This window comes from Schistocerca gregaria, chromosome 4 (assembly GCF_023897955.1).
Source record: "Schistocerca gregaria isolate iqSchGreg1 chromosome 4, iqSchGreg1.2, whole genome shotgun sequence".
NCBI lineage: Eukaryota > Metazoa > Arthropoda > Insecta > Orthoptera > Acrididae > Schistocerca > Schistocerca gregaria.
In genome coordinates, this window is record NC_064923.1 from 449764264 (window position 1) to 449778888 (window position 14625).

The 14625-nt window shown below is 42.7% G+C and overlaps 1 non-coding gene across 1 annotated transcript; it reads left to right on the forward strand.

The window, feature by feature from the left end:
• Positions 1–1699: 1699 nt before the first annotated feature.
• Trnas-cga (transfer RNA serine (anticodon CGA)) lies at positions 1700–1774 on the forward strand. The gene has a single exon. It is a non-coding gene; the product is annotated as a tRNA-Ser (tRNA).
• The last annotated feature ends 12851 nt before the right edge of the window (positions 1775–14625 follow it).

A 14625-nucleotide genomic window follows, 5' to 3' on the forward strand; every position in this document is an offset into this window, starting at 1 on the left:
TATCCTCTTCGAACAATGTGCTTTGGATTTCGTCAACATGATCTAGCACATCCCACTTAAAGTATTAAAATTCCTATAAAATAACGCAATCAGGTGCAGTGTATTAATTTGATATTTGACGTTCAGACAGCGGACACTGATGATTAAACAGTTCAAACAGAATTTAAGAGCATTTTACATTCTGGATTAGCTTTTTACTACTTACTACGTTGATAAACAAATAAATTAATTGCCGAAATGAAATACGAATGGGCACAGTGGATAAAAACGAGCAATCGGCTCATATCTCATCAAGAGAGCATTAGCGTCGATACTGAATCATACAACAATGAGCGGCATACAGAGAAAGGAAGCTATAACGAGAAGGCGCCAGTGCTGACAGTTGTTGGCAAGTAATTTACAGAATCACACGAAAACGAAAAGCATACGGAGAAGGGAAGCCATTAACGAGAGGGCGCCAATACTGCAAATTGTTGAAAAGTAATTTACAGAAAATTTCTACATGTATCAATCTAAACAGCCGCGCCCGATGGAAGGATAATAAAAACTATGATACGTCCCTGAGACCTCTCAAGACTAAAAAATAATAAACAAAGCACACCAACAATGCAAAAGTCGTGGCACTACATCTGGAAACAATGAACACGTGAACTGCGTCTTCTAAACAATCTGCAAGTGACGTCAACATAGCAGTTACGATAGAGGTAGCATCAAAGCTTCTCGCGGTAGCATCAAAGCTAATGACAACAACAGCTGCCCTTTTTGGGTGGCGCGTGCCGCGTGCCGCGTGCCGCGTCGTGTGAAGGCGCCCGCCAACGTTGCATTTCGCTCCTTGATCTGCCCCTAGTGACTAACCGTAACTATACTACTCACTCTCATGCGAATAAACATTATGCTCGTTAAGTCATTGATCTTCTGCAGTCGGTGCCTGTTGTGCAGTCGGTGCTGTTGTGTAAGTGATATTTATGAGCCGTAACACCCATAAAAATGTACAATCTACCAGAATTGAAACGTGTTCTCAGCATGGAGGAATTTAAAGTAATCGATGATAGAGGCATTCTATTCACTCCGTCTCATCCGGTCTTTAAAAAACACGGTCCGATGCCATGACCGACATCGGCTAGAAAATGTCTTCAGAACATATTTACGCAACAATTAAAGAAGATCGTCATGATCTGCTTACTTTCGTTAGAAACACCTTCAGGCTGGAATGGTTCGCTGAACAAATAGGCGACGACAGCAAAGATGAGTCGTGGAATGTTTTTGGTTCTTCGTGCAACAAGGACATGATAAAGCAATTTGACTTACTACTGTCAGCAGAAAAATGGTCTACCATAAAACCAATAAAGAGGGAAGTTGGAAAGCCTTCAACACTGGAAATAGGGAAATGGACCGATTTGATGGCTGATAAAATTTATGAACATCGCAAAATTCCATGTGCCTTTTCTTTCAAATACTCGAAAGGTGTGAAAGTTCAAGTTCAAAGTACTTCTTGAAGATCAAAGGAAGATGTACAGAATGCGGAGCCACTTTCGAAGGGATTGCTCTGAAGAAGCCAAAAAAGGACAACGATATTATTCTGAAACTTTCTTTCAGGAGTGCTAGTTCTGCAAGGTTCGCAGAAGAGCTTCTGTAAAGTTTGGAAGGTAGGAGACGAGGTACTGGCAGAAGTAAAGCTGTGAGTACCGGGCGTGAGTCGTGCTTCGGTAGCTCAGTTGGTAGAGCACTTGCCCGCGAAAGGCAAAGGTCCCGAGTTCGAGTCTCGGTCGGGCACACAGTTTTAATCTGCCACGAAGTTTCATATCAGCGCACACTCCGCTGCAGAGTGAAAATCTCATTCTGGATATTATTCTGAACTGCAGACTTTCAAAGTTTTCAGACGATAGTATTCACCTGAAAAGAAGACAACTTCGTGGCAGGAGAAGACAACAGGTGGCTGCTAAATTGGTTGATAATAGGATGCCGGCAGGTCTTTGGCGAAATGATGAAGCGAAAAATTCCTTCAAATTTACCAAATGCTGATGTCTTGAGAAAGGCTAAAGAAGAGGAAAGGGACAAACGATTTGGTATAACAACTAGCAAGCCTGTTGAAAAGCTTCAAATCGCAAAACATACAACCCATCGGGACGAAATTCACGCAATTGGATTGGACCCATTCTTCTGTATATATTGGCTGAAAGATCACAGTCAGTTGCACAAATATTGTCATCAAATCAGTAGCAGTGTATACGATTCATGTTTCAGATGATGTGTAGCAGCTGGGAGTCACATTCAAATTGCATGTTCTTCCAGCTGATCTTCCATTTGGGGCAACTGTTTATTTAAGTGTCGTTCTCAATGTTTTTCCTGGTATGTATCAGCTGGGAATCACATTTAAATTGCTTGCATTCCCAGCTTTGCTTGTATTTTGGGGGATTGTGAATTTTATTATTGCAGGTGGCGTTGCATTTCGAGTTATTTCACGATTTGGGTATCTGTCAGACAGGGCTTACTGTGTGGAAATTAAGTATACCTGTATCAGTACATGTGCATCTGCGAAGTGAAGGTCACTAGTAAAGATCCAAATATCATCAATCGATTATCAATCAGTTGCCCAACTTACCAGATGATATCCTCTAGGCATGACGCATTATTCTTGTCATTTTTCTTTACGGAAATTGTCATATCTGGAGCTCCCAGACCAAAAGTCGTGGTAACTGATTTTGGTAAGGCTTTGTTGGTTGCCATTTCTAGACCAATAGCCAATTGCTCAGACTTAACAGATTATTTGAATAGGCGTTATAGTCATATTGTTTCACATGAAAGAGTAATTCTACCCTCGTGTTGTTTGAGAACAAATTTAAACCATTTTATGGTCATGATTTCGAGGTGAAAATGCTTCTCAAGAGGTAAATTACAAGTCAAACAACTTTATCTTCAAGTTTTGGTCCATATTTACATGATGACAGATTTTCGTGATATTGAAAGTGCTTTGCGGTCACTTTTCGTTGTTGCATTGAGTGAACATCTTGGTATTGATGAGTGCGGTCAAGAATATTCATCAATGGAACATCAGCGCCACCTTGATAACATTACCAGAGGTGGTCCACGTCATTCATATATTGATTAGATTAATACTTGTTCCATAGATCATGAATACGACACTTCGTAATGATGTGGAACGTGTCAGGTTAAAGAAAGATGTCTGTACAAGATATTACATTACAAAATATTGCATGACACTAATGCTTAAGTTAGTTTTTTTTCCCTCCCTTAATTTATATCTAAAAATTCAGCGAATGAGTAGAAGGAGTTGTCATCTAGAAATTCTTTTCATTTATTTTTAAATGTTGGTTGACTATCTGTCAGGCTTTTGATGCTGTTTGGTAGGTGACCAAAGACTTTTGTGGCAGAAAAATTTACACCCTTCTGTGCCAAAGTCAGATTTAACCCTGCATAGTGAAGATCATCCTTTCTCCTGGTGTTACAGCTGTGCACACTGCTATTACTCTTGAACTGGGCTGTATTATTAACAACAAATTTCGTAAGTGAATATATATACTATGAGGTTACTGTGAGGATTCCTAGATCCTTAAATAGATGTCTGCAGGATGACCGTGGGTGACGAAAAGAAAGATGATGACAAGAAAAGTGATGATGTTGAAAACAATGATGACTGTCTTTTGGAGTCAATTTTGAACTCAGGAATCTACTGCAAACGCGTGGATTGATAGGGCAAAACGTATCTACAATGAAGCTGAAGTCAACGCGAATCAGACTAAGGATGACAATCTCTTTTATGTGAATCCGTACAACATTCCTAATGCTCAGAGATGCTGAAAGAGTTGATGTACTATATACCACTGTGGACACCTGTTGTGTATCCTTCTTTCCATATTCCTTTATCTATTCGTTCGTCAGCGGCGACTGAAGGACAGTTTTCAAAATTAAAGACAATGGGCTTTGACAAGCTGCCTTTACGAGTAAACAAATTCATTTTTCAACATTTGAAGTGGCTGCGTGAGGAAACAAAACTGTTAGCGCCACTTATGATGGAAAAACAAGATTCAAAGCAAGCTGTGAAGCACAAACCAACTGAAGCATCATTGCCTTACCATGAAAAAGAAAATCGGAAAGGAAAAAATAAGAAGCCAAAGATAACAAACCCCAAAAGCAATCATATACTCGATAATTCTCAGAGCACACTGAACAATACCTTACGATGTGAGACCCAACACGAAGATGGGAATGAGACAGAGTTAAACAAAATTTTTAATAGTTTTGAATACAGATTTTCTCATACTTCGAGCTCACTTGTTATGGATACGGAGAACAACAGTCTCTCAGTCAAGAGTGATAGTGTGTGTTTTCAGCGCTCTTCAGATAATAATTTACTGCCGAATTTGGACTCTAAAGAGATATTTCATTCCACAAAAGACTATCGAGAATCATACTTCACCAGGGATGTCATTGAAATTTCATCCTGTGGTTAGAAAACAGAAGAAAACCTAGAGACCTGTAACAATAAAATGGAGGAGAGTGCAGTGCTGAAAAAGCTTCGAAATGAAATCATTGTCACAACGAGCATGCAAACTAAGAGCAAGAAAAACTACTTAGATGATTGCCCAAACTGGAATTCGACTAAGAAATTCATAGACATTAATTTGCCACTTTTCCCAGATGGGTCCTCAAGCAAATTCAAATCTGCTACTTACAACTTGAAGGGAATGTGCGGTTTCGTTTCTTTGATGATCTTATTCATGCAAGCAATATCACTCAGTGATGATTTCAAAAGTACCATTCAAATGGTGAGCCATCAATTTTTGGATCTGGTTTTGGATGTTTTGGACAAAAAAATTATAAACTCCTAGCGTTTTAAGCAGAGATTTGATATTTTATATGCGATACCGTTCCTAAAAAAAGGAGTAATCTCTTGAATGCAGAGTCGAATGTTGAGGAATTATACAAGACAATATTAGAAGATATCCCGATTTGCAACAAAAAGATATCCTGTCTGACGTGCCTAAATTCACGCTATGTGAAACAACATTATATTTCAGTTGATTGGGGTTCTGTTCAGAACTGTCCACAGAACTGTTGTACGAATTTACTTTTTGCGAGAATTAAAAAAAAATTTTACTATACGAAAATTTTTACGAGTATTGCTGTTTTCTTCGTTAAATTCTGCAGAACTATTGAAATTTTGTACAAAGAACTCTAGAACTATGGCATATCTATCAAGAACTCTGAAAAATAATGTACATTTCTGAAAAAAAGAGTGCCAACTTCACAGTAAGTGAAAAGATTTTCTCCTTAAATTGCAATTATCTCGCAAACTATTAGCTGCACAAAAAAATGTTATGTGGATTTTCGATAGAACTATTGGGGCTCTGTTCAGAATTGTCCTCAGAACTGTTTTACGAATTTAGTTTTTGCGAAAATCGACAAAAATGGTTCCGAAACCACAATTTTTACGAGTATTGTTGTTTTCTTCGGTAAATTCTGCAGAACTATTCAAATTTTGTACAAAGAACTCTAGAACTATTGCTTATCTATCAAGAACTCTGAAAAAATATATATTTCTGAAAAAAAGGATGCCAGCTTCACAGTAGGACTTCTTATGGAGTTCTTAATTAAGTTGCAATTACTTCTTAACTATTACCTGCAGAAAAAAATGCGACTAGGATTTTCGATTGAACTCTTCTCGTGGTGTCCAGAACTATCATCAGAACTGTTGTACGAATATATTTATATCTTCTGTAGTGAAAGTGTGTCCCACATTAAATCAATTTATCTCATAAACTATTATCGCCATAGAAAAATGTTACTGGGTTTTTGACAGAGCTCTTGGGGTTCTGTTCAGAACTGTCCTCAGAACTGTTGGACGAGTTTAATTTTTGCGAAAATTGACAAAGAATGTTTTCGATACGAAAATTTTCTCGAGTATTGTTGTTTTCTTTGCTAAACACTGCAGAACTATTGAAATTTTGTACAAAGAACTCTAGAAGTATGGCATATCTACCAAGAACTCTCAAAAAAATGTACATTTCTGAAAAAATGGATGCCAACTTCACAGTAAGTGTAAAGATTTTCTCCTTTTATTGCAATTATCTCGTAAACTATTAGCTGCACAAAAAAATGTTACTTGGATTTTCCATAGAACTCTTGGAGCTCTGTTCAAAACTGTGCTCAGAACTCTTGTACTTATTTACATTTTTCGGGTATTGTTGTTTTCTTCGTTAAATTCCGCAGTACTATGCAAATTTTGTATAAAGAACTCTAGAACTATGGCACATCTGTCAAGAACTATGAAAGAAATGTACATTTCGCGTAAAAGGGGTGCTAACTTCACATGACTCTCCTCTTACCTCTCTCTCTCTTCATCTCCTCCTGCTGCCCATCTCCTCTCTAATTTCTCCATCCAGCTTCTCCTTCTCCCTCTGTCCACCTCCTCCTATCTTTTCTCTCTGCCCATCTCTTTCTCCAACATCTCTCTTTCGATCTCTTCCTGCCCCTTCTTCTTGTTCATCTCCTTCTCTTTCCTTTCTCTGTCCATATCCATCCCCTCCCTCTGTTCAGCTCCTCCTCGGTGTCTCTCTCCTTCCTCTTCTCTGTCTGCCTCCCTCCTTTACTTCCAGGCTACTACTCCTACCTCAGTAGGAGGTTACTGATTCTTACTCCCACACAATTTATTTCAGATAGTAACCAGTATGTTTACCAACTTTGGTTGAAATCGATCCAGGAGTTAAGCTCCAGCTTTTTACTCTCGGCTTTGCCCTCATATGCACATATAAAATATACTTCAGATGTATTCAACGTAGTTCACAGGTGTTTGTGCACATATTTGACCTGTATCTCTAGGGAATTTCGCCCTGCAGTTTCGTTTTTGCATAATTCAATGAATACGACGTTGTATTTCCTGGGCTATAAGTAGTACAATGATATAATTTTGCACGTACATGTCAGTACTGCCTTCGAAATGTATTGGTGCGAATAAAATTAGTACTAAACAAGTTTATTATTATTATTCACGATGGGGCCAGTAGGACCACGCGAGATACAATCCATCAATGTCACATTTGATGGTTGGCCTTTCTTTGTGCCAAAATTTGTTTCATCCTTTCAGCGTGAAGTCTCTTTCTTTCATCAGACCACGGTGTTCCAGTCCGTTTTCTGATTTCCCTCAGACCAACTTTCTAATCAAATATCTTTTGTCTGAATGTTTTCCTATCTGTAAGTTCTGCCTGAGTAAAGAAGTAATGTGTTAAAATATCATGCATGATGCAGCAGTTTCTCACGCATCCCAGTGTTTATGTCGTCATATCTCTTAAGCTATATTTTGTAGAATAACACAATTTTGCGGGTATACGTGAATAGTGTCTGAAAAATGTGGAACGAATACAACTAGTTGCATGACCAGGGAAAACATAGCAAGCTATAAACTGTTTCCTCTGTGTGTGCGTTGGGGGGGGGGGGGGAGGGGGGGTTCACTACACTCAGCTGGCGGCTACACGGGTAGCGGAGGCTGTGTGGCGTGGACTGGGCGGTTTTTTAGGTTAGAAGGCCTCGGGAAAGTACGGGGCGGGCTGCAATGTCAAAGGGTGCATGGCAAATACAGGACGTGCTTGGATCAAGGAACAGTCGGAATTATAGTTGTAAATTGTTGTAGTTGTGCTGGAAAATTCCCTGAGCTTCAAGCGCTAATAGAAAGCATAGAATCTGATATCGTTATAGGTACAGAAAGCTGGCTAAAGCCTGAAATAAGTTCTGCAGAAATTTGTACGAAGTCTCAGACGGTGTTCAGGAAAGATAGATAATATCCCACTCATACGGTTATAGTTGGTGGGGACTTCAACCTTCCCTCGATATGTTGGCAAAAATACTTGTTCAAAACCGGTAGTAGGCAGAAAACGTCTTCCGAGATTGTCCTAAATGCTTTCTCCGAAAATTATTTCGAGCAGTTAGTCCACGAACCCACGTGACCTCTTAGCCACAAACAATCCAGAGCTGATAGAGAGCATCACGACTGATACAGGGATTAGTGATCACAAGGTCGTTGTAGCTAGGTTCAATACCTTTTCTTCCAAATCCATCAGAAACAAACGCGAAATAATTTTATTTAAAAAAGCTGATAAATTGTCACTAGAAGCCTTCCTAAAAGAAAATCTCCATTCCTTCCGAACTGACTATGCAAATGTAGACGAGATGAGGCTCAAATTCAAAGATGTCGTAGCAACAGCAATTGAGATATTCATACCTCATAAATTGGTAAGAGATGGAACGGATCCCCCGTGGTACACAAAACAGGTCCGAACGAGACGACGCTTCATCCAGTCCCAAACATGCTCAATGGGGGACAGATCCGGAGATCTTGCTGGCCAGGGTAGTTGACTTACACCTTCTAGAGCACGTTGGGTGGCACGGGATACATGCGGACGTGCATTGTCCTGTTGGAACAGCAAGTTCCCTTGCCGGTCTAGGAATGGTAGAACGATGGGTTCGATGACGGTTTGGATGTACCGTGCACTATTCAGTGTCCCCTCGACGATCACCAGAGGTGTACGGCCAGTGTAGAAGATCGCTCCCCACACCATGATGCCAGGTGTTGGCCCTGTGTGCCTCGGTCGTATGCAGTCCTGATTGTGGCGCTCACCTGAACGGCGCCAAATACGTATACGACCATCATTGGCACCAAGGCAGAATCGACTCTCATCGCTGAAGACGACACGTCTCCATTCGTCCCTCCATTCACGCCTGTCGCGACACCACTGGAGGCGGGCTGCACGATGTTGGGGCGTGAACGGAAGACGGCGTAACGGTATGCGGGACCGTAGCCCAGCTTCATGGAGACGGTTGCGAATGGTCCTCGCCGATACCCCAGGAGCAACAGTGTCCCTAATTTGCTGGGAAGTGGCGGTGCGGTCCCCTACGGCACTGCGTAGGATCCTACGGTCTTGGCGTGCATCCGTGCGTCGCTGCGGTCCGGTCCCAGGTCGACGGGCACGTGCACCTTCCGCCGACCACTGGCGACAACATCGATGTACTGTGGAGACCTCACGCCCCACGTGTTGAGCAATTCGACGGTACGTCCACCCGGCCTCCCGCATTTTTTCCATTTCCAGGAGTGTATAATATACACTCCTGGAAATGGAGAAAAGAACACATTGACACCGGTGTGTCAGACCCACCATACTTGCTCCGGACACTGCGAGAGGGCTGTACAAGCAATGATCACACGCACGGCACAGCCGTCGAATTCCTCAACACGTGGGGTGTGAGGTCTCCACAGTACATCGATGTTGTCGCCAGTGGTCGGCGGAAGGTGCACGTGCCCGTCGACCTGGGACCGGACCGCAGCGACGCGCGGATGCACGCCAAGACCGTAGGATCCTACGCAGTGCCGTAGGGGACCGCACCGCCACTTCCCAGCAAATTAGGGACACTGTTGCTCCTGGGGTATCGGCGAGGACCATTCGCAACCGTCTCCATGAAGCTGGGCTACGGTCCCGCACACCGTTAGGCCGTCTTCCGCTCACGCCCCAACATCGTGCAGCCCGCCTCCAGTGGTGTAGCGACAGGCGTGAATGGAGGGACGAATGGAGACGTGTCGTCTTGAGCGATGAGAGTCGCTTCTGCCTTGGTGCCAATGATGGTCGTATGCGTGTTTGGCGCCGTGGAGGTGAGTGCCACAATCAGGACTGCATACGACCGAGGCACACAGAGCCAACACCCGGCATCATGGTGTGGGGAGCGATCTCCTACACTGGCCGTACACCTCTGGTGATCGTCGAGGTGACACTGAATAGTGCACGGTACATCCAAACCGTCATCGAACCCATCGTTCTACCATTCCTAGACCGGCAAGGGAACTTGCTGTTCCAACAGGACAATGCACGTCCGCATGTATCCCGTGCCACCCAACGTGCTCTAGAAGGTGTAAGTCAACTACCCTGGCCAGCAAGATCTCCGGATCTGTCCCCCATTGAGCATGTTTGGGACTGGATGAAGCGTCGTCTCACGCGGTCTGCACGCCCAGCACGAACGCTGGTCCAACTGAGGCGCCAGGTGGAAATGGCATGGCAAGCCGTTCCACAGGACTACATTCAGCATCTCTACGATCGTCTCCATGGGAGAATAGCAGCCTGCATTGCTGCGAAAGGTGGATATACACTGTACTAGTGCCGACATTGTGCATGCTCTGTTGCCTGTGTCTATGTGCCTGTGGTTCTGTCAGTGTGATCATGTGATGTATCTGACCCCAAGAATGTGTCAATAAAGTTTCCCCTTCCTGGGACAATGAATTCACTGTGTTCTTATTTCAATTTCCAGGAGTGTATTAGAACTAACATGTGATTACATTTTCACGCAATTTGGGTGCATATATCCTGAGAAATCAGTGCCCAGAACAACCACCTCTGGCCGTAACAACGGCCTTGAAACACCTGGTCATTGCGTCAAACAAAGCTTGGATCGCGTGTACAGGTACAGCTGCCATGCAGCTTTAACACGATATCACAGTTCATCAAGAGTAGTGACTGGCGTATTGTGACGAGACAGTTACTCGGCCACCATTGACCAGACGTTTTCAATCGGTGAGGGATCTGGAGAATGTGCTGGACAGGGCTGCAGTCGAACACTTTCTGTATCCAGAAATCCCCGTAGAAGATCTGCAACATGCGGTCGTGCATTATCCTGCAGAAATGTTAAGATTCGCAGGGATCGAATGGAGGGTAGATCCAAAGGTCGTAACACATCTTAAATATAACGTCCACTGTTCAATGTGCCGCTAATGCGAACAAGAGGTGACCGATCCGCGGAACCAATGGCACCTCGATGTCGCCAAACACGGATGCGACCATCATGATGCTGTAAACAGAACCTGGATTCATCGGCAGCCATGGTTTCCGAGATGATAGTCCATGCTGTTGCAAACGTCGTCGAACTGTTCGTGCACATGGTTGTTGTCTTGCAAACGTCCCCATCTGTTGACTCAGAGATCGAGACGTGGCTGCACCATCCGTTACAGCCATGCGGATAAGATGCTTGTCATCTCGACTGCTAGTGATACGAGGCCGTTTGGATCGAGCACTGCGTTCCGTATTACCCTTCTGAACCCACCGATTGCATATTCTACATCTACATCTACATCCATACTCCGCAAGCCACCTGACGGTGTGTGGCGGAGGGTACCCTGAGTACTTCTATCGGTTCTCCTTCTATTCCAGTCTCGTATTGTTCGTGGAAAGAAGGATTGTCGGTGTGATTCTGTGTGGGCTCTAATCTCCCTGATTTTATCCTCATGGTCTCTTCGCGAGATATACGAAGGAGGGAGCAATATACTGATTGACTCTTCGGTGAAGGTATGTTCTCGAAACTTTAATAAAAGCCCGTACCGAGCTACTATGCGTCTCTCCTGCAGATTCTTCCACTGGAGTTTATCTATCATATCCGTAACGCTTTCGCGATTACTAAATGATCCTGTAACGAAGCGCTCTGCTCTCCGTTGGATCTTCTCTATCTCTTCTATCAACCCTACCTGGTACGCATCCCACACTGCTGAGCAATAATCAAGCAGTGGGCGAACAAGCGTACTGTAACCTACTTTCTTTGTTTTCGGATTGCATTTCCTTAGAATTCTTCCAATGAATCTCAGTCTGGCATCTGCTTTACCGACGGTCAACTTTATATGATCATTCCATTTTAAATCACTCCTAACGCCTACACCTAGATAATTTATGGAATTAACTGCTTCCAGTTGCTGACCAGCTATTTTGTAGGTAAATGATAAGGGATCTATCTTTCTATGTATTCGCAGCACATTACACTTGTCTACATTGAGATTCAATTGCCATTCCCAGCACCATGCGTCAATTCGCTGCAGATCCTCCTGCATTTCAGTACAATTTTCTATTTTTACAACCTCTCGATACACCACAGCATCATCCGCAAAAAGCCTCAGTGTACTTCCGATGTCATCCACCAGGTCACTTATGTGTATTGTGAATAGCAACGGTCCTATGACACTCCTCTGCGGCACACCTGAAATCACTCTTACTTCGGAAGACTTCTCTCCATTGAGAATGTCATGCTGCGTACTGCTATCTAGGAACTCCTCAATCCAATCACACAATTGGTCTGTTAGTCCATATGCTCTTACTTTGTTCATTAAACGACTGTATCGAACGCCTTGCGGAAGTCAAGAAACACGGCATCTACCTGTGAACCCGTGTCTATGGCCCTCTCAGTCTCGTGGACGAATAGCGCGAGATGGGTTTCACACGACCGTCTTTTTCGAAACCCATGCTGATTCCTACAGACTAGATTTCTAGTCTCCAGAAAAGTCATTATACTCGAACATAATACGCGTTACAAAATTCTACAACTGATCGACGTTAGGGATATAGGTCTATAGTTCTGCACATCTGTTCGACATCCCTTCTTGAAAACGGGGATGACCTGTGCCCTTTTCCAGTCCTTTGGAACGCTACGCTCTTCTAGAGACCTACGGTACACCGCTGCAAGAAGAGGGGCAAGTTACTTCGCGTACTCTGTGTAAAATCGAACTGGTATCCCATCAGGGATCTGCTAACAGTCATTGGATCTCCACCAACGCGGGCAGCAATGTCGCGATACGATAAACTGCAATCGTGATAGGCTATAATCCGACCTTTATCAAAGTCGGAAATGTGATGGTACGCTTTTCTCCTCGTTACGTGAGGCATCACAACAACGTTTCACCAGGCAACGCCGGTCAACTGCTGTTTGTGTATGAGAAATCGGTTGGAAACTTTCCTCGTGTCAGCACTTGTAGGTGTCGCCACCGGCGCCAACCTTGTGTGAATGCTCTGAAAAGCTAATCATTTGCATATTACAGCATCTTCTTCCTGTCGGTTAAATTTCGCATATATAGCACATCACCTTTGTGGTGTAGCAGTTTTAATGGACAGTAGTGTATATTCCAGCATGTTTTTTTTGTTGATAATATTGACTCATTCAGAAAGAATAAGATTCATTCAGTGTACAGTATACGGAAAACTGACATACTCTCGGCTGCCGTTTCCTTAAGCACTATACAGAAATGTGTGCGCTGTTCAGCAGGTTTCATTTTCAGTAGGCAATAGACTTCCAGCAGAGCCGAAAAAAATTAAGTGATAAACACGAAGTATTCAAACAAAAGTGGTAAAGTTTCCTTGTGGCACACTGATTCAATTCTTCACAGGAGTTATAGTAATTGAGAACGTTCCTTTGAAATATGTTATTATTTCTTATACTCTCTCACAGTTATTTTCGTGAGTCGCCAACTCATTAATTCCCTTGTTTATATATTTTCTAGTGTTCGTTATGCAAACTATGTACGAACTCTCTCTATAACCTGTTGCATCAGTAGTACAGTCAAATAGTAGATATACCTTGCAAAAGGTGAGGTAGAAGAGTTTATTTTTTCAACTCGTTCATATGGTTGGAAAGATTAAAAAACCGAGTTCTGCCAACAAAATTTCGCTTGGGAAAACTTTTTGCAGTCAAAAATTTCAAAAATTTCGGACTTTTTTCAGTTTTTTCAAAATATCTCAGTTTTATTTGCTCCTATCGCTTTAACGTCCAGTTTCTTTTTTAAAGAGCACAAAATTCTCTACAAATTTGATTCTTGCCATTTTTTTCTACTCCCAATATCTAAGGCGTTACAGCGCCTCAAAGAATATCAATTTTTCAAATTTTGCGCATAATGGCAAGATACCTTAACACACACACACACACACACACACACACACACACACACACACACACACGCACACACACACACACAAAATAAATTGCCTCAGGAAACTGCAATAGGCAACCTAATTAGGTAGGTAATTATTCTTGTGTATAAAAGCCACATAGTTGACATTAAAAATAAGTAGCTTTATTACAATTAAAATGCATTGTCAGTTACTAAAAAATGTTGACAGTTCTGGGTGTGTAATACTTGTAATATTGCACTTAAGCACACTTGAGACAGATATGAGCATCACTTCCAACGTTTTGATGGGCCAGGTTCCTCAGTGTCACCAGAAATACCTTGAGTTACGAATTCAGGGTCTGTACATAGAGTTGATCCCAGATTGACCTCTTCTTTAAACAGCGAGCCAGCCTCAGCAAGTTCGTTGGTTTTGTCGGCGATTTCCTCAACATCACCCATAACATCTTCTTTACTGTCTTCATATAAAAATTTTGGCACGTTTTCACAGTTGACCCCAATACATTTCTTGCAAATTGAAGAACATTTCAAACCCACTTTTCTGCAGGAACACGCTCCGCCACAGTTCAGCTTGCATTAGCATGAAACAGTGTGAAGAAGTGCTTCAGGTGCTGGATCTTGGCTCACTATTTCGGGTATTGGACCGTGGTCACTGTGATTCCAGCACCATTTCTCAGGAGGTTCCAAGTGTCCCATCCAACTTTTGACTTGTCGGTAAGTCTGCAACGAATGATGTTGTGCAGCATCTTGTGTAGGTGCCAACCATGCAAGATTCAGTTTGCTTTTTGTGGCAGACTTGGCCAATAGCCACTATACAATGCGATAGTAACCTGTTCTCCTGCAGTTATTATTTCTTCACGGGTAGCATGTGGTTTATTGAACGTGCAAGGCGCTGAGGTTAGGTTTTT